The sequence below is a fragment of the Musca autumnalis genome, unplaced genomic scaffold, assembly GCF_047663935.1.
Source record: "Musca autumnalis isolate F117 unplaced genomic scaffold, ASM4766393v1 scaffold_1, whole genome shotgun sequence".
In the NCBI taxonomy this organism is placed as follows: domain Eukaryota; kingdom Metazoa; phylum Arthropoda; class Insecta; order Diptera; family Muscidae; genus Musca; species Musca autumnalis.
The window spans coordinates 135,568,187-135,588,933 of NW_027411644.1; the positions used below are offsets into that span (position 1 = coordinate 135,568,187).

Sequence of the window (20,747 nt, forward strand, 5' to 3'; positions counted from 1 at the left end):
ATAGACACGAAGAAGATGATCTTTATTTGGGCACATCACACACGTGTGATTCAACAAGGATTTTGGGGGAACTTTTAGATGGAAACGTTTTAGGAATTGAACAACTAATTGCTGATTTTGGTGTAGGTCGACGAGATTGAGAATATGATTTTTTGTGAGGTTCGACACCAATTATACTATCAAGACACGACAAGGTTTGAATTCTATCGGTAAGGAACGAATCTAGTTGTTTCCATGTAGATAGAGAAGATTTGTCTTTGATAGTTTGTTCCCAGAGAGCGACAGTGGTTTTTGGTAAACGTTGTAAGCAAAAGTAAACTATTAGTGGATCCCAATGATCCGTTACAACGTCGTAAAAAGACATGGCGGAAATGCAACTATTGATTCCGCGCTGAATTGTTCTAAGACCAGAGATAGATTCCTTTTCTATTGCGGGAAGGCCGAAAAGAATATTAATGTGACTATATACGAGGATACGTTTATTATCATACGCATCCGACAATGCCTTCCAAGCCAATTCGAAACTACGCTGGGTGAGAGGAAATTTCGAAACAATTTCCCGAGCCTCACCGCTGGTTTTTTGAACTAAGTGACATAATTTCTCAATGCCACTCAAGCGAGAATTTTTGATGAAAATTGTACTAAAGAGGTCTCGAAAGGTAGGCCAAGAAATAAAATCTCCACTAAAGACTTCGATGTCGATAGGAGGCAAGACTAAATTGTGAGAAGGTGGATCGACAAGAGAGAAACGACTAATGGAGAGTGGTTGGGTTGAAATCGATGATGCGAGTGATTCGCTGGGATGTAAAGGAGAAGTTTGGTTTTCTTTACAATTATTTGACACAAAGGGTTTTGTGTTCCAACAAGTCGATGGGGGAACAGACGTACTCACTGGGAGTTCCTCCGAAGGTGAAAGTGGTTGAGGAACCATTGGTGGACTGTTTTGTGGATTTGGTGCATTCATTGATGGAGAAGACTTGGACGATTTTAGCTCGTCTAGCTTCTGGTTTATTGCCGAAAGGCAATTTTGATAAGCCCGAAAGGAGCTGTCGTATTTACCCTCGACGACATCTTTGTCAGAGGGTTGAGGACTCTGTGATGTCGCCAGATGGTCAAGACACTTCTGATGAGTGCTTTTGAATGTTGTCCATAATTGATTAAGCTCGGAACCGTATATTTCGAGACTAAATACAGTGTGCTTCTCAGAATTTATACGTTCGAAAAACGAGTCATATTTAACAAGAGCGTCGGCAGCTCGAATGAAACGCACGAGGGGATTTATGGACATGATTTCAACGAATAAGAGAATGGGGACGAAAGAGGGTAACGAATCAGTTCCAAAAAGGAATGTGGGCTCAGAAGTTTAGGACAAGACTAACGAGTCCAAGCGTCGCAATTTTAGAAAAGCGATAACTATGGAAGTACTTGAAGACTACCAGAAAATGCGAATCCTACTAATTTGGGAAAGAAAAAACCAAGGAACGAATGTGAATACTCAACCAATGAAAGGTCGAAAACTATTCTAATTTGCGACAATGAAATATAAAATGCAAAATTCCACCAGTAGAGTACGCGAGTAGACAGCAAACTTCCAAGAAGGATAAGAAATTGAACACAAGTTCCGAACTGGGACAATTTGCCGACTAGAGAATATAGAAATTATCGATATTGTTTCTAAAATAATTGAAGAATAACGACAGATATGTAATTCGAAAGGAGAATTTAGAGCAACAAACAAAAAACAAGAAGAAAATTTCCAAAAAATGTCAATTTTTTCAAACCTAGCTTGAAGGGTGTAGGGGGTACAATGAACAAGACGTCAAAACAGCCAAACAAATTTCAAGAACGAGATTTCTAAACAAAAGCAGCGGGTAAAAATCGAAAAATGATTAAATTGGTGGATTTTTTAAAGTTATTTGCTTTGACCAATGATAAAATGTACCAGTACCGACTGTAGGGTACACGATTTGTAGATGCAAGATTTTTTTTTCAAAAACCACTAATTTGTATAAACAATCTAGATAAATAATATCGATATTATTTGCAATTCAATTCAACCAAATTTAATATAATTTTATTTATAAACTGCAAAAATGCCGAAAGTAGGGTGCCTTAACCGAAGATAAACAACAACAAATGGTATTGTAGCACCACACGAAGTAAAAAGCAAAAAAATCGAATCGAAAATATTCAACAAAAAATATAAGAAAAAATAAATATTTTGAGACGATATGTCCCACTGTGCGAGTGTCTACTACGAATATCCGCACAAAACGCAATAAAACACAAGCAGAGAAATGGCTCTGTGTGGGCAGCGATGCTCCCAGTCAAGTACCGACGCTACAAACGGTCAAGCAGTGATCGACAGAACTTTGTTGGTATGTTTACAATGTAATCTAACCGACGCTTTATAATTGTGCGTGGAAAGATGTACGTTGTTATTGCAATTAGAATGCAAATTCTCAAATAGGAATATTACTTCCAGGAGAATAAAAACGAATGCGTTTGATTGGTGAAGAACGATCTATACAACAAATAAACCGAGACTTCCCTTTGCTAAGATGAGAATAAAGAGAACATATGTTGTTGTTGTAGTCACGTTAACGTATATGGGTGATCTTGGCTGTTTTAGTAAAACGAGGGGAATAACAACGTCAAATATTTTTTGGTTGGAGAGGATTATAACAACAAAATAAACCAAACGAAAATGTATGACTGTAGCAATGTGTGTTGTTATGTAAATTTGCCAATGCAAATTCTCAACTAAAGGGCTTCGTTAGAAAAGACCTTGGGGAATAACAACAACAATAACGACTAATAGAAGAGATCGATAGTGTAAATTGGGTTAGAAACGAGATTTCAAAAATAGCAAAGTAATTGGATGAAAGCGATGTTGTTATTTCTCACTGCTGGCTGTAGATATCAACGAGGAAGCGGGGTGTGAGAAATAAGCCTTTGAGTGAGAAATAAAACGAACGAAACGGATAGCGGATAATTGTAGTAAAATTGTTGTAATTATTTCTCTGAAAGAGTTCTGCCTTAGAAAACAGAACCAAACGAGAAAAGTAGAAAACAACAAATTCTAAGGAGCAGCACTGCTAGAAATGATCTCTGAAAAGATCAACGACAAATGGAAATTTGTTGTTGTGTTTACTATTAAAGTGTTTTATTTCCGAAAATAGAACCGAAATAATAAAGGGACAACAACAAATTGAAATAAGCAGTACTGTTGGCGAGGATCACTACAATTACTGCTACGACTAAGTAAGTGGCCGGAATATGATTTGAAGCAATGGACAATTTTACAAGGCCACCAATGCGCGATGTAGCGAACAATTTTAAACCGAAAAATATTTTCTCGTGTGATTACGAATTAAACAAAACAACACTCGCGGGTTTGCTCAATTTTTACAGAGAAACTGATTTACGTACCTGTGTTTTGTTGATGGAAATGAGAGATGATGTTGTGATGACGATAGCAAATTGTTGTAAGGACAACAACAACGAATTTAAGTATCCAAAATTCTTCTCTCCTTAAACAAACGTAATTTGTTCAGCGGGCAACAACAAATGGCTTTGACTGGAACAGATCCGGCTCGATTGGATCAAAATGTTGGCGTGATACCACTGACCGTCGATAGCTCAGGGATGAAAAGAGAAGAAAATAAAAGACAAACACGAGTGTATCAGTTTCAAATATATTTTCGGTTTATTGTTGGTAAAAGTGAGTTTCTTGGTACAAGAAACAGTTACCTTTGGTATGTGAAGCTACGAACGAAAGCAATAGGAGTGTGACTCCTTCGAAAGTTAAATAGCAAGTGTGTTGCCAAGAGGGCGAAATAGCGATCAAAGGACGTGACATCAACTACGACTGCAGCATTGGAAAGCGCCCCTCTGCATCCGAACTATGCGAATAAGGCTTCCAGGAGAGGTAGTAGAAAAGAGCGAACTCTCTCCTACAATCCGAACTAGGCGAATAAGGCTCCTGGAAGAAGTGCAGAGAAGATATCCCCATAGGGCTCGTAAGAGCGGCCAATTAGCGTGGGTAATTGGAATGCTGCAGAAGGGGAAACAAAGCATCGAACGTATACATTGGCGTAACCAATGTATCGAACTTATACACTATCAATTATTTCATATTTGCACATAAAATATGGTATTAATAACGATTTTGTTCATTTTTTAGGGGTGTACGAATATGAACTTTGCATACTGTATAAAGTTCACCACGTATTTTAGCCAAAGGTTATAATTGTAAGTTTACATGTTACACCAAAACAAACTGCCACAACATTCGCCATTTAGTATATAGTGGTAATGTGTCTGAAAAAAAAAAATAAAAACATTACTCAATTGTCAACAATAACAATTTAAAAAAATGTTTACCTGGCATGGCTACAATTCCAAAATGGCATGGATACAATTCCACAACAATATTTGTGTTGAAGAATTTTTCATAAACTAAAATAACTAGTAAAGTGAACCATTTTCTGTGAAATTCATATATGGCACCTCAAAACATATTCACAACGTAATTGTACAGCATTCCATCTATTAAATTCCAAACGTCACATTGTATTTCTAATGAGAAATCCCAGCAGTGTTAATCCAAGTTTTAAAACTGGGCACATTTGCAAGCAGGTGACTCACATCTGCATTTATTTCACGACTCCACATTCACAAATCTCCCCAATAATAAACAAACACCAAAAAAATGTTAGAGCCAAGTAACAACATGCACATCTGCAACGTAAAAAAAAGCTAAACATCAATACGTTGCTCCAAAGAGGAAAAATACTACTCACCTGTGAGGAGTACAATTTAGTTATTTTTGCTTTTGTTAATGTGGCTACGAAATAGGCAAAATATTGACACGTATTTCTTTATGCAGTCAATGTACCTCCAACCAATTTACCATTCGCTGTACCTATGTGCATCTGGGCAATTTGCCTCTACAAAGAGATAAACATTAGCATTTGTTTTCATTACATATTATAGAATTACTTACCATAAAATTAAACACCTCTGTTTATAAAACTAAACATTGTAATCCCATAAAAAAGTATATATGTATGTTTGTTACATTGACGGACGTACATTGTTTACCCCATCACAACAACGAATGAAAACAATCATTCTGCAACAACAGAATGACTGCTACAACAACAACCGCAACAAAGAAGAAACTCAATGATGTTTATTATACGTACATTCTTTGCTGCATTCCCAATTCTTTTCTCGCCACAGGCTTTGAGAAAAAACTGGCTTTGTGACGGCAGAAACATTTTTGTATCTTTTTTTACAATTATTCTGCTTCATTCGCAATTTCGATCAATTTGCAAACACCTAATTTGTCAAATAGATCAGAGTAACAATTCACAATAGCAGCTCAGCTGTCAGGGAAACAAAATCCACAAAATTAATGTTGCCATATGAATGAAATTTGCAAACACATAAACACATTATCCCTTGCAATTAAGTTGGTTGTAGCTCGTTGATTTTCTTTCCTTTCATCAATTTACACGAGTAAAGACATCTTGGTGCGGAATAATCCATAAAAATAATTCTAATTGAATCTTGATAATCCTAAAGCTAATTAGGATAAGTTAGTAATCCCAAGAAATAAATATCATTACAAAATAGCATAACAAAATATTATTTTAAGCCTACAATTAAAAAAATTGGAGGTAAGTTAGAGTGTCAAAGTGCAATTTCTGAAATAATTAATTAATTTCCCGAAAGAAATATTATAAATTTGGTAAAATTGTTTTCTGAACATTTAAATTAAATAGAAATTGAGCCACATGCATGTTCATCTCATTTATAATTTTTACTTATGCATGGTGGAAAATCATAAACAAATTATTCCTCATAGTCTATGGGTAAATGAAAGACCGATGGAGACCATGATCTATTTCATCCACATCTCTCCCAAAAACATATATTTAAACCATGAAAGTTGTACATGTGTCTGGACAACAAAATAGTATATTTTGGAAATATCAAGTCAGTATAAGTAAAGAAGTTGATATTGTGCAGTTCGCACGCAGTGAAGGCTATATGCCACAATCATGTGTAAAGGTTCCCAGACGACACAGTCTGATTCTGTTATTTCTGTCACATGTGATACTTTTTCTTTATAAATACCGTGGTCGTATAAAATACGAAAGCCTGAAATGTTTAATCCTTTTGCTGATGTGAATTTATTTCATGTAAGAAAATTGCCTTTTACAATAGTTACATGGTTAAGTTGTCTTAAGCAGACAGAACAAGAACATCTTCACGAGCAACACATGTTTTTATTAACGCACTTACAAGACATTGCATGAAAATATTTTCAAGGAGTTTATTCTTACCAGAATTTCCCCTCAGTAAAACAATTTCAGTATAAAGAATATAAATATAAAAAAATGATGTCATCAAAATGAGGCTTTCCAAAATGATATAACAATTTTACCAAACTTTTAAATAGTTTACACCTTTCAAATGTCAGTATTAAATCTAATACAAATTATGATCTTAGGGACAGAAAAACACATAATTGTGTCCAACACCATCTAGATTTGGACTAAATACAGCCAAACACTGTACAGCAAGTAATTATACAGTACATCAACTATTAGGCCAATACATCAACCAATTGAATAGTATACGAAAATACGGCAATACCCAAACTGGATTTTGGAGAAAAAGAAAATACAGTATTTCCTGGCTAACGTATACAACCTTCCACTAGTAAGACTGTAAGTTGAGTGATGTTTTGTGTTCGTCCCTCCATTTAATTTGTATGTATTAAAAAGTATAAAAAAATACGTAGATATTAGAAATAAGTCATAAAACATTATTTCGACCATTTACTTAGAAAATTATAAAGATCATAAGACATAAGATTTTATATTGTTCATTTGCTTAAACAAACATAAAGATCATAAGACATAAGACTTTATTTTGTTCATCTGCTAAAACATTGATAAAAAGAGAGTTCAGTAAAAACAAGAAGATTCATATGTTTATCTAAATGTTTTCATGAAATAAAGATGATAATCTTCTTTTCGTTCAAACATAAAATATTTTAATGTAAATTTTTATATATAAAACATGATTCTTATATGTTCATAAAGAGTGAGAAATTGTAATTAACTGAAAAGAAAGTATATGAAATATTGTCAAAAATTGTAAAATTTGTATTACCACTTTCACTATAAATTAAATATCAGTATAAAATAAGATTATTGTTAAGAAAAGAAAATCGATTAAAAATCATATAAAATATAAAAAATATACATATAAAAACGGATATGAGGTCTTTAAGCAAAATTTAAAAAGTATTAAATTATGACAGTATTTAAGACATTCATACAAAATACTCTCATGGCTTTCTATCATATATTTTTGTCTTGATGGCACAAGTAATCATATCCATTTTTGTATGCAAATATTAAAAAATACAATATTAAAGCACTGTTTCACCAAATGATCAAATTTTTATGTTAACATATTAATGCATTAATATAACATTTTTAAATTTGATACAACTATATGATTTATAATTCTTCATAATTTGTTTGTCATTGAATTTAAAAATATATATATATTGTATTAATTACTTATAGAAATCCAGAAACATATTATAAATAAATATTATGATTTATATGTAGATACATGTATAAAGAAACATAATGTGTTAGATTATTTGTTTGAAAGGCTGAGAATGTAAAGGTTGACTAAAACAGATCTAAAATTGGGACATTTTCTGTAACATTTAAAGGCTAAGAAAATGTCATGGATGACTGAAGTAATATGGGGTGGGCAGCCTTGGAAGCATAACACCAATGCTTCAATAAAACAAGATTTGGAATATCGATTTTAATTAGAAACAAGAAGCAAAAATGATAAAAAGCAATCAAAGAGAATCACCGTCACTATAAAAAAAATTATAAACATATTTGTTGTGTATAAAGAGGTACAAAAAATTTAAATTTGCGACCTCCAGCGGAAAAGAACCTCCCCATCCGGCGAGGTAAGCCGCAGCCGGCACCCTCAGTACCACATCCGCTTAACAACACAAGAGGTTTGTCACAGAAGGTTGTCTATGTTTAATTAAATTAAAAAAGAAACAGAGGCATCGCATTTCAAGGAACCGTTCAAGCGATGTGCCTAAAAACAGAAAGGAAAACTGAGAATAATTATTTCTGCAGCGTCTACTATACACAAATTTTAATATTTTATGATAGCAGGATATAAGTTTGTTTATATTATTCCTGGTGGTACCCAATATTACCTCAACACCATAAAGCATATGAGGCATAAGCAACGCATGCGCTAATATATACTTAATTTGTGTAGGCAAGATAACATTAAGACTGTAGAGCTTTTTTAGAATTAAATTCAATTTTGAGCAAATGTGAGATATGTGAGAAGAGAACCGAAGACCATTGTGGAGGGTGAAACCAAGAGAAGAGAACAAATTGGAGGAATTAATAACACTATTTTGAACAGATAAGCTGTATGCATCGAAATTACGCGAGTTATTGAAGACCATAAATTTAGTTTTATTAATGTTAATGGTTAATTTATTGGTGGTTGCCCACTCACAGATGCGACCGATATCGCCATCTAGCTTAGATAAACAATCATCAACAGTACCAGAACACGTATGATATATTTGAAGATCGTCGGCATAAATCGCTATATCACCACTTTGGACAGAATGACACACATCATTCACATACAACATAAACAGTAATGGGACCAGAATAGATCCCTGTGGAACCCTTGCACGTATTGGACAAAATCCCTACCGACGATCATTAGACTGCACATATTGAGTGCGTTCAGAAAGGAACGATAAGAAGAGTTTGCAAGTTGAGCTGGACACATTGAATTGATGGTAAAGTTTAGAGCAAAGTACGGCGTGATCAACGGAGTCAAATGCCTTACTTAGATCCAGAGAGGCTAGTATTGTAGGATTTTTGCGATCAAGACTCCGCCTTATGCCATCTGTAAGCTTTATCATGAGTGATGTAGTACTATGATGTTTTCTAAATCAAGATTGACGGGGATCTATCAGGGAATATCGATTTAGATGCTCCATCAACTGATCTTTAATTAGAAATTCAAAAACTTTGGACAACGCTGGGAGAATAGAAATATGGCGATAATCTCAACAACTAACAACTAATCTCCTTTCTTGCGAATGGGAGTAACTCTTGCCAACTTCCAAGCCGTAGGAAATTTGTTAGTCATTAAAATTGTATTAAAAACATGCAAGAGGTGATGCTGTATATACGGAAAAACAATTTTAATAAAACGAATAGGTATATTATCAGTGCCCATGGTATTGGACTTAATTCTAAATATTGCACTGTGTAACTCGACGAGGTCGACATTTCGAAGATATAGACTGCCATGACGAGAGTCAGAGAAAGAGCTAAGATCAGGAACAGATGAAGACATCACGGATGTAAAATAATTATTTAATAAATCAGGATCAATATCACAGAAATTATCACAGTTGTTGTTAGAATCAAGTCCACCAGTTGACCTAATTCTAGACCACAGTCCTTTAGTGTCAGAAACGCCATCAAAAAATCGCATACCATACGAACGTTTTACCCGCCTCAAGGTGTGCCGGGCTATAGATCTATACCTTTTATAAATATTATCAAAGTGCGTCGGCTTATTATTATGAAGAACAGATAAATTACCCCCAGTAAGCAAAAGCTTAAGCAACGATGATTTCCTAACATTACACGATGGGGCCAATGATAGGTTTTCGAGGCAACAAATCACTGGGGCAAGCAAGACCTTCCAAATTTTGTACAGATGTTTATAATGGGCTTAGAAATTAATATGCCAAATTTGGTTCATATCGGTTCATATATACATATAGCTGCCGTATATATGTTCGCCCGATTTCAAGCAAATTCCGCCCAATTTTTATGCGATTTGGAAAATACCACGGAATTAGGACTACAAATAAGTTTGCCAAGTTATATTGAAATCGGTTCAGATTTTGATATTGCTCCCATATATATTATCGCCCGATTTTAGGTATTTGGTGCACCAATCCCGCTATGTATGTCCAATCTTGATGAAATTTGAAATGTGTGACGGATTTTGGTCTAGAAACATTTTTGGCAAATCATATTGAAATCGGTTCAGAATTGGATATAGCTCCCATATATATGTTCGCCCGATTTCAGGAAAATGATTGACCAAGCACGCAAATTCCATCAAATTACAATAAAATTTGGAAAATGTTACGGAATTCGGACTACAAATAAGTTTGTCAAGTTATATTGAAATCGGTTCAGATATAGAAATAGCTCCCCTATATACATATGTTCAAATTTCATGGTTTTGTCTGTGGTTTGTTATAAGTTAATAAAAAAAGGTTCAAAATTTAGTAAAAATCGGCTAAGATTCCGCCACAAAAGCCAAAGTTTGCGATATCTTTGAAATTATATATTATTATTATTATATACGTCTATTAAATTTTTCCGAAATCCAATTGGTAACATTAATGGGTTTCCGATTATTCGCCAACCAAAACATAAAAATGTCCATATTATTAAGTATTACGACATCTGAAATCAGATTTTTATGAAAAGGCGCAGATAGGCGCAGCTAATTTTTTCACAAAATGATAGTACACATTAATACCTTTCACCACATATATATAATATCCTAGATCTACCTAGATCTCAAAAGTTATACTCCAGAGAACACATGGATAACAAACCAAAATACTCCAAAAAAGACATAACATCTTAACTCAAAAATACATTTACCACACATAACATTTTTATTATTTGTTAACACTATCTTATTATACATGCCCATTGAAGAGCTTTCCATGTTTAAAAAATATAAAAATGTTGAAATGTTCTTTTTGGCGCCTAAAATGATTTCACTACTTATTTATAATGAATGTCGGAAAATGATGCATAAGAAAACATGTCACAATTGCCAGATCAGTATGTCGCTATGTGATGTTACCAGATTGATTTGTTTTTTTATTTTTAGTGACTCAGAGTGTTGGCAAACGAAATCCGTTATTATTTTTTTCAAATTGTTCACTTCAAAAATTGACTTTTTGCCTCGAAAACCTGCTATTGGCCCCATCGTGCATTAGTTATATCACAGTAAAAATCACCTAGAATTATCACGTTAGGATATCTTATAATTAGGCATACGCAGTGAAATGCAATAATCGGTTTTTCGATTATACGGTTTTCGTGAAAAACTTAAAACTCGATTTTCGGTTATTCAATTATTTGAGAGTGTACTAAAAGTCGAGTTTCGATTATTCGTTAACCGCGGAAAACCGATCATAATCGAATATAATCGACAATTTTCGTTGATGCAATCTGTGATGTACATATGTATGTACAAAAAAGTACCGTCCATTACGCGGTTTTAGCACACGCAATAGTCAACTGGACTAATAGTCGTCCACGATTAATAGTGGAACGAATAATAATGGACTACGACTAATGATCGACTACGAATAATAAAGTCTGTCTGGTTACTTTCCCAGCAAGAACTTTCTCAGAGAGTAAGGGGTTTTTATTCTCTTTTTTTATACAAAGTCTCAATAAAAACAAAAGTTATCTTGAAGCTTATTTACAAAAACTATCTATAGACATATGTGTCTTAAGCGAAATTTTCAATGTTGATGAAAACTCATCAAATTCTTATATACAAAACTACAGTCTAATTTCGAAGAAAAGAAGTGATAACTATGGCGGTGTTGCCAAACTACACAAAAAATCGGTGAACATGAAGAAACTAAATTTTAACTCAAATCTAGACATTTTGATATGTGAATCTACAAACCTATCTCAAAATCTAACTGTAGTATCTGTATACTTTCCTCACTCCGTTAAATCTAACGAACTCAAGAATGAAATGTTAAAACTCATAGCCTTTTTGGATGAAAAACCCAATGTGATTATAGCCGGCGACTTCAACGCCAGAAATAAGGCATATGGCGACGTCTTTGACACAGTACGTGGCTCTCTTTTAAAAACTCTAATGGACGGCTCTGCCTTCCGTTGTTTAAATGACGGTTCTTCCACTTTCAAAAAGAATCTTTTCGACAATTCCGCAGGATCTGTTTTAGACTTAACTTTTACAAACCTTTCTTCACCCTTGACGTGTAATGTAATAAACACAACAATTGGAGGAAGTCACCACAGACCAATTCTAATAGAAGTTAACAATATTATTTCACGAAATAAAACCTTTCTTGCGAAAAAGCATTTGCTAAAAAACATACCCAACTTGCGGATCCAAAATGATGTGAATCAGATTCAAACAGACCTCAATAGATTAATCAGAGAATCAACTTTTACAATTGGACCAAAGACAAAACTCAATTCTTGGTGGAATGAAGATGTAGAAAGGTACCGACGTCTAAAAGATGCGGCGGAAAAAAAATTTGAGAGTTACAAAAACACTGAGAACGCCCAAGAAGCTATCTTAGCAATAGACAACTTCAAGAAAGCTGTCAAACGTGCCAAATAGCTAGCAAAGCGCACAAAACTTACAGAATTAAATCAAATGCCTAATACAAAATCACTCTTCCGCTATGTTAAGGGATGCAAATCAACTTTTGAGCCTCAAACCAACAACAAATGGTGCTCCGAAAACAATGATATTTACCTTCGTCACCTAAGGGATCAAGTGCCTAACAACTCTCAAAATTTACTCCAAACTCTCTTCCATCAGGAATCATCAGCATTCACAACAGAAGAACTAAAAAACGTCCTTGAGCAAAAAAAGAAACCATCAGAGGCCGGTTTAGATGATATTACCTATGAGATGGTTAGCAGGTTTTCACTAGAAGGAAAGATAATGCTTCTGTCAGCGTATAATAAAATATGGAGAAACTGTAACTTCCCTGAAGAATGGCGGGAAATAAAAATTGTTCCTATACCTAAGAAGGGTAAAGATCTTGATATTGCCACCAATTTCAGACCGATCGCTCTGATTTCTGTTCTGGCTAAAATAGTAAATCTTATGGCAAAACAAAGACTAAATCAGTTCATTGAAGATCAAAATATACTCCCAAGCAGAACTTATGCTTACAGGAAACATGTCTCAACTTCGACATGCATTAATGACATACTACACACAATCAATCTGCAAAAGGAGAATAATTCTAAAGTCATAATTCTTTCAATGGATGTATCAAAAGCCTACGAATGTGTAGATATAACATGTCTCTTAAAAATCCTGGAAGAAATTTATATACCTGGTCAGATCAGAATATGGATTGCAAACTTTCTGTGCAAAAGAATTCTAAAAATGGGAAACTCATCTATGGAGGTATACAATGGTATCCCGCAGGGGAGCTGCTTAAGTCCAACGCTTTTTAATCTCTACACATTGGGACTTCACGGAGTGTCCGATGAAAATACCAAACTGTTTCAGTATGCAGATGATTTCATCATGTTAACATCCAGCTATGATTTTGAGTCGGCCAATAGAATACTTCAACATAAAGCAAATGCCTTTGTCTCACTACTTAGAAATTTAAATCTAAATATCAGTACCGATAAAACCACTGTTTTATTCTCTTTTGCTAGAAAATTTTAAAAAGTAAACAGACACCTTCCCAGCAAAAACCAGCAAGCAATCAGCTGACTTGCCAAAACAGAACAATTTGTCCGCCAACAAAGGAAGCAAACACGTTGTACCCAGTTGTTCAATACATACCAATTGTCTACTTTTACATAGGCATGTAACTAGTTACTCATTGACCCTAGTTACTTTACACCCAAAAAAGGCACACAAAATAGCATATATCCTGCTTTTGCTACTGGAAATGGGCTTTCCTGCCTATCATGTCAATTCACTAGTTACAGGTAATGCGGTGTGTAATATATTGACTATTTTATATGGATAGTGTAATCGACAACGTTTCTTTCTTGTAATCTCTTTTCAACATTATTTCTCTTTTTGAAAACAGAATAGAATAAATGTATTGTCATTTTGTATAAAATTTATTTTTTATTCTGAATTAAAAAAAAAAGTTTTTTGGTGCGTTTGATGTGCAAAAATTTATCGTTAAATAAAGATGCAACAAACATGTTATTGGGCTAAATTAAAAAAGGATGAATATTTTTAGAAGAATATTTGGTAAGTATAGATACTTTTTGGGACAATACATTTTTTAATTATCTCATTAAACTTTTATGCATTTTATTTCAGGTACATCTGAATTATTTGAAGCACCCTTGAGATGCACATTCCCAGGACAAAATAAACATAAACACATAAGTCCCAGTATCAAGAATTCACGCATAAGTTTCAATATCAAGGAATTTAAAGATTAACCTGAAATTGTCCTTTATAATATATGTATGTATGTTTATCCACGTCATGTAATTAAATAAAGCGTGGCTAGCGCATATTCGAAATATACAGATTAACTGTTATAATTGTGTTGTTCCAACTGGTATTCTGATTACAACTTACTAGTGATTTGGGCTATCATTTCTGACCACCGAATTGACTGGTTACTGGTAATGTACTGATGAGACAATTGCCTTTCACATGACTATCGAATTGGGTGGTTACTGGTAATGCAGTGAGGAGACAATAGACCCCTTCCTATGACATCCCCATGTTAAATTCACCAGTCTATAGCATTGCGAGTAGATTGGGTGGTAACTAGGGGTGTTTACCAGTAGCCAGAAAAATTACTAGTTATTCACTAGTTACCCGAACAACTGGGTATTTTATTAAAAATAAAATAGAAAATGAAACAAAAAAGTATTTTTCCACTTTACAAATAAAACAATACAATTAGACTATGTTATTTCCACAATAAAATTGTTTTTAATGTTCACAAACATAAATCAACATAAAACTAAAAACGGCTGATTGATTGTTTTCAGGAAGAAGAAGAGCTTGCAAGTGCTTGCTAGAAGAAATTTGTCCAGCAAGAATTTGCAAGCTCTCAGTGAAAGAACTGTCAAAATGTCTCTCTCGAATCGCTCTCTTTTGCTGGTTTGTTGTGTTAACAGACGTCTTCCAGCAACAATTGGTACAAATTGTTACAAATCTTAGGGTAACCAGACACAGCTATAGTTCATAGCCAGCGTTGTCAGTATTGGGGATTTTTCCCCAAATTGGGGAATTTTTATTTGAAATGGGGAAAAAATTTCAACTTGGGGAATTGGGAAAATGTTGAGGAAATCTGAAAAATCTTTGGGGATTTTTGGGGAATTTCATTTTTGACTAATCTGATCTTTTTTAATTTCAGTACGTGAATAGTAGTAGCGCACGCGTGACGCACAAATGATATGCATCATATACTAACTGGTCGCAGCTGTAATAATTTATGACAGATTTGAAAAGATATCATGCGGTTCGACGACTGACAGCGTACTAGAACAGTGGGTTGATTTGAAATAACATTTTCCATCACTTCTACTGCTGAAGGGGACTTAACTGCAGAAATGGTTTCTAGATTGATGGACAATGATGAAATTAAACTTTATTTGACATTCATGGCTCCAGTTATAAAAGAGATATACATATATGCTTAGGCCCGTTATTATATCATTTTTTGGAGTTAAATGTTAGCCGATATCGGACAGATAACCTGTTTATATTCCTACAAGTTTGCTTTAATAATAAATGTCAGATAAATTAAAAGCAACTTTGTGTTCCTTTTAAAATTTAAAGTGCGCCCAAAAACAAGCAAAATTTGAGAGCAAATTCAAATCAACCAATCCGATTTGAGTAAATTTTATGTATACAGACTGTTTTGCTTGAAACCATTTATAAAAAAATTAAGAAGATATTGAAAAAATAGTGGAATCGATCGAAAACGACTCGGCATATTTACCATGAGGAGCTATGGACATAGGCTTTAATTTTGACTTGTACTTTTTTTGAGTAAACAATTATTAAAGTTAAAAAGACCAGTGCCGAATATCTTAACCGCTGTTAATACAAATGCTGTAACCGATGCCTACAAATATGCAATTATTAAACTTACAAGCAATTTTACCCCAATATTTGCAGCAATTCACTGGGTTAACACAATTTTAGCTCTATACGAAAATTTTTAGGACCAGTATTCAACACAAAAATCTCCACGATTGTTTAAGAATCGCAATGGAGAAAGTTATCATTCGCCACACTAAGAGTAATTTCACTGAAATTTTGACATGAAAATAAAAGAAAATGTAAAATAAAACGGTCTGTTTGTTTCATACGAATATTGCAACAAAGCAAAATTGCAGAATACATGAAACCGTGTACACTAGTTTCTTGAAATTATGCATTTTTCCCAAAAAAAGGAAAGTTTCATGTCAAAATTTCATTGAAATTACTCTAGTGTGGGCCGGGACAAAATATGCTTTCCGTTCCAACAATTAATTCTTAAAATGCAGTACAAGTTACTAGAATAAATAATCAATTTTCTAACAACTCCATTTGTTGTAGAAATTTTGACCCACCTAAAGAAATGTTACAACTCTTTCATTATACAAATGTATATAAATCCAATGAGACTAATGATTCTGAATCACTTGAAAGTGAAGTTTTCAATATCGTTAATTTAATTTATATATAAGTGTATAGAATACTTTACAAGTTTAATGATATGAATTTCAATAGTAAAATAAAACTACTTTCCATTTTTTTTGTAATTATTTGTTTAAAAAAATTTTGGGGATTTTTTTTGAGGAAATTCAATAAAATCTGTGGAATTTTGGGGAAAAGTTTTGGGCAAGTTGGGGAAAAGAGTCTAAAAAATACTGGCAACGCTGTTCATAGCCGACCAAGAAGAAGAGCCAAACATAGTGGACATAGTGGTGGGTGTGTGGGTTCGAATCGTCGGCTTTCCTTTTTCATTTGCATTATAGATCATAAAAAAAGCTCGATTAATAAATTAAAAAAAAAAATAATACTAAAAATGATCTTCGCCTAAAAAGGAGGCAAAATTTTCAAATAGAAAAATATATTGTTGGCGCGCTCGCTTTGTATGACTAAAATTAAAAATAATATACAGTGAATCACAGTCAAAAGTATCCACTTCAGTTTCTTTTATTAAAACTGCGATTGCTAAGAGTTAATTAATGAAAGCGATTTCGTTCTTTTTTATATTTTTACATTAGGGCCTTAACTTAAATATAATAAAATAAAATTAACGAAATTCGGGTAAATTTAGATAAAAAAATAAAAATTGTTAAACAACATCGATTTCTACCTCACAGTGAAAATTATCCACTCATATTATTTTTTCGCACATTTCCCGTCATTAAATGATATTTTGTATGCGTATTATAATGACGCCTAAGGTAAGATGGATATACATTTTTTATTGTTGCATTGCAGACGAGGCATTCTGCGTCATTAAAAATATTAATACAAAACAAAAAGTCATTTTCAAATTCATCCCTCCACATTAGAGTTGTATAGTTCATGAACGAACTAGTTCAATTGAACGATTCATTGAAAAGAGCGTATGAACTAGATCAGTCGATATAGTTCATTATAGTTCAATAGTTCACTGAACTATAATCAGTCGGTGACCGTACGATCAACGAACGATTCACAATCTAGTTCAACATGTCGTTCACAAATACATACATAAAGTGACGGCTTCGTCTATGTTAAGGGATGCCTTTGCAATGTGATCAGTTTGTTTATGTTTTGGATCAAGGTACATGGAATAGCTGTATATATGTTTGGTACATAAAATACCTGAAATCGGACTAAACTATATATAGGAGATATATCCAAATCTGAACCGATTTCAATATATTTTGACACATTTGTTTATAGACGAAATTCCGTCACACATTCAAAATTTCATTGAAATCGGACATATATAGCGTTTTTGGTACATCAAATACTTGAAATCGGATGAAAATATATATGGGAGCTATATCTGAATCGATTTTGATATTTGTTGCCACATATATTAATAGGGTAAAATCCATCACACATTCCAAACTTGGAGTCTGTATCTGTAACCGTTCTTTAGATATTTGCATACAAAGTTTACATGTGAGGTACCTCCGATTCTGATGCTATATCTCCGGATCGGAGCGGAATTTCAAAAAAAATTATAGCCTAAAACACTTTCAGGCGATGTTGTAATATACCCTGAAAACTTCAGCATGATCGGTTCAGCGGTTTTCGAGTCTATAAATTTTAAACAAACAAACATACAAACATTTTTCTACTTTATATAATAGATTTATACATGTTTATTCTTTTCAATTCCTAGGTGTTATATCAACATTCTGCGAATCGCCTGATGAAACAGTTCAGCAGAAGAGGAACTATTTTAAGGAGACAAGTCACTTGGTGCATCTTGGTCAAGAAAATAAAACAAAAACATTATTTTAATTCTTTAGATGTTAGAATGTTAGGCAGCCTTGAAAACACTGTTTTTATTTACTAATTTTTACTTAAGTGGAATCTTTGGCTTTGAAGATAAAACTACTGTTATACGCAATTGGAACATTTTCTAGCATTTACAATATTATTTGTTTTCTTCTTGACTCACTACCTCCAATGTCTATACTGACTTACTACCTCCCATGTCAACACATGGTTCCTCTGGAACTAATGACTTACTTACTAGTTCCATTGTCAGTACTGACTTTCGAATGACACGTTCATACTATAGGAAATTACATTAGTTGTCTACAGTTTGTCAATAGTACTGTAGACAATGTCAGTAGTAAGTCAGTATAGATTCACTATTGACATTTCCTACAGGGTATAGATATGTGACATCAGTGGTAGTAGTTGTTTTGTTTTTTTTTTTTTTTTTAATTTTTATTGTACACAATCACATCAACCCAACACCACAAATAATGAAATAATGCAAATAATGTATACATTGATATTGAAATTAATTTCACAATAATACTTACCTGTTAAGACGTACAACATATTAATATTTTTATTATTTATTTCGCACAAAACGCAGCCAAAACAAACCACAAACAAAACAAACCAACAAACGAAGTACAGAGTTAGAGTTCGTGACGCCGTCAAACCAAATTCTTATCGGAGCCAAAAAAAAAATTGGCTCCTTCTTATCGGAGCCAAAAAAATTGGCTCCTTCTTATCGGAGCCAAAAAAAAATTGGCTCCTTCTTATCGTATCCAAAAAATTGGCTCCTTCTTATCGGAGCCAAAAAAAAAATTGGCTCCTTCTTATCGGAGCCAAAAAAAAAAAAATTGGTTCATCTTATCGGAGCCAAAAAAAAATTGGTTCCTCTTATCGGAGCCAAAAAATAGTTGATACCTTGATGGTACCTTGATTGGCCTAACCACACTTCAAGTTGAACTGGAACAAACCAATAATTGGATTAAACTAAAATCTATTATACCCCGTTTATATATAACCGGATTTAACAAACAAACTGGGTTTTAAATACAATTTCATGGCTTATATTTCATTGTAACAAAAATACCCAACCTAAAATTCATTGAAATAAATAGAAATTTCGCTTCTTTACGATATTCTTTACAAACTGGCACGGGATCTTCTTACTGTAAGTTTAAGGAACTAAGGCGCAACAATCTTTCTGTGACCGCTGAGATGAGGCATAACCTCATCATGATGCACTCCTTACTGGGATCTACATAATTTGCATCATTTCTACAAAAACATACGAGACATAACATATTACAATATGTCGAATCCATTACCTATTGAAAAGAAAAAAAAAAAATAAAAAGAAACACACACACAAAGCTTTTTTACAATGACAATTTCTACACACACAACATACGATTTTTTGCCAGCCACCTAAATGAATGATGTTTTTCTAAAATTAATTAATCTTTCTTTAGTCTGTGTTTAGACACACAAATTTCTCGGGAAAGTAAATTGAGTTTTTGGGAGAGAGCGAAGAGGAAAGAGCTCCTCAATACTCTTTCCTTCCCCCTATTGCCTAAAAACTGAATTTACTTTCCCGTATGTAAACACGGACTCAAGAATGCAATAAAACTATGCAAATGTAATATTTTTGTTATGGAGTAGTTAAATTATATTAGTCTTTTGTTTGTTTGTATATGGAGTATGTATGCGTTTTTATCAAACGACCGATTAAGAGCCGGTGAACGATTTTGATCCGAATGATTGAACCAGTGTTCGAAAAGAAACAGTACACTAAAATAACGTACCGTACCAGGTACGGTATCACTAAAAAATATTTTAGTGTATCGTACCGGTACGCAACCACTAAAAAATATTTTAGCGTACCGTACCGGAGCACAACGAAAATTGTAGTGAACCGCAGTCGGTACACTAAAAAATCGTAGCGTACCGCAGTCGGTACACTAAAATATCGTAGTGTACCACTGGTCGGTTCACTAAAAAATAACGTACCGGTAATGTACCACACATGTGTTTTTTAATTATGAGGAAATATGAATTGTTATATGCTTTCTTGGGAAAGAAGGCAAGTACAATAAATAAAATTCAATATTGTATAAATTAATTACATTTTAATCGTTTATAAATATTGAGAAAATTACTAGAAAATATAATGTTGTTTAAGAAAATCGTGAATTATAAAATCATTTACATGAATGAGTAAAGAATAATTTTACTTTTTTTGATGTTATTAGCATTTTTTGGAAAAAGATTATTCAGAAAAATTTAATATTTGCTATACAATCCACATTAATATTACCAGTACCAACAAAAAATACCCATCTATTTTGTTTGTAGCGAACAGTACTGTCCATCACTAA

General features: G+C 33.4%; 3 long non-coding RNA genes across 4 annotated transcripts in view; all 3 read right to left on the reverse strand.

The window, feature by feature from the left end:
- LOC141386772 (uncharacterized) overlaps positions 1-19,010 on the reverse strand; it is a 37,671-nt gene extending 18,661 nt beyond the window's left edge. The window contains exon 1 of the long non-coding RNA XR_012408430.1: positions 18,915-19,010. This is a non-coding gene — a long non-coding RNA (uncharacterized lncRNA). The remainder of the gene's footprint in view (positions 1-18,914) is intronic.
- LOC141386777 (uncharacterized) lies at positions 3,687-5,765 on the reverse strand. 2 transcript variants are annotated; one of them, XR_012408432.1, is made up of 5 exons: positions 5,211-5,765; positions 5,009-5,137; positions 4,806-4,952; positions 4,387-4,743; positions 3,687-4,323 (listed from the first exon to the last, which is right to left on the reverse strand). It is a non-coding gene; the product is annotated as an uncharacterized lncRNA (long non-coding RNA). The 2 variants fall into 2 exon arrangements; XR_012408431.1 differs by having other exon boundaries at positions 5,009-5,765.
- A 403-nt stretch (positions 19,011-19,413) lies between the features above and the next one.
- Positions 19,414-20,121, reverse strand: LOC141386791 (uncharacterized). The gene is made up of 2 exons (XR_012408435.1): positions 19,753-20,121; positions 19,414-19,697 (listed from the first exon to the last, which is right to left on the reverse strand). It is a non-coding gene; the product is annotated as an uncharacterized lncRNA (long non-coding RNA).
- Between the last annotated feature and the right edge of the window lie 626 nt (positions 20,122-20,747).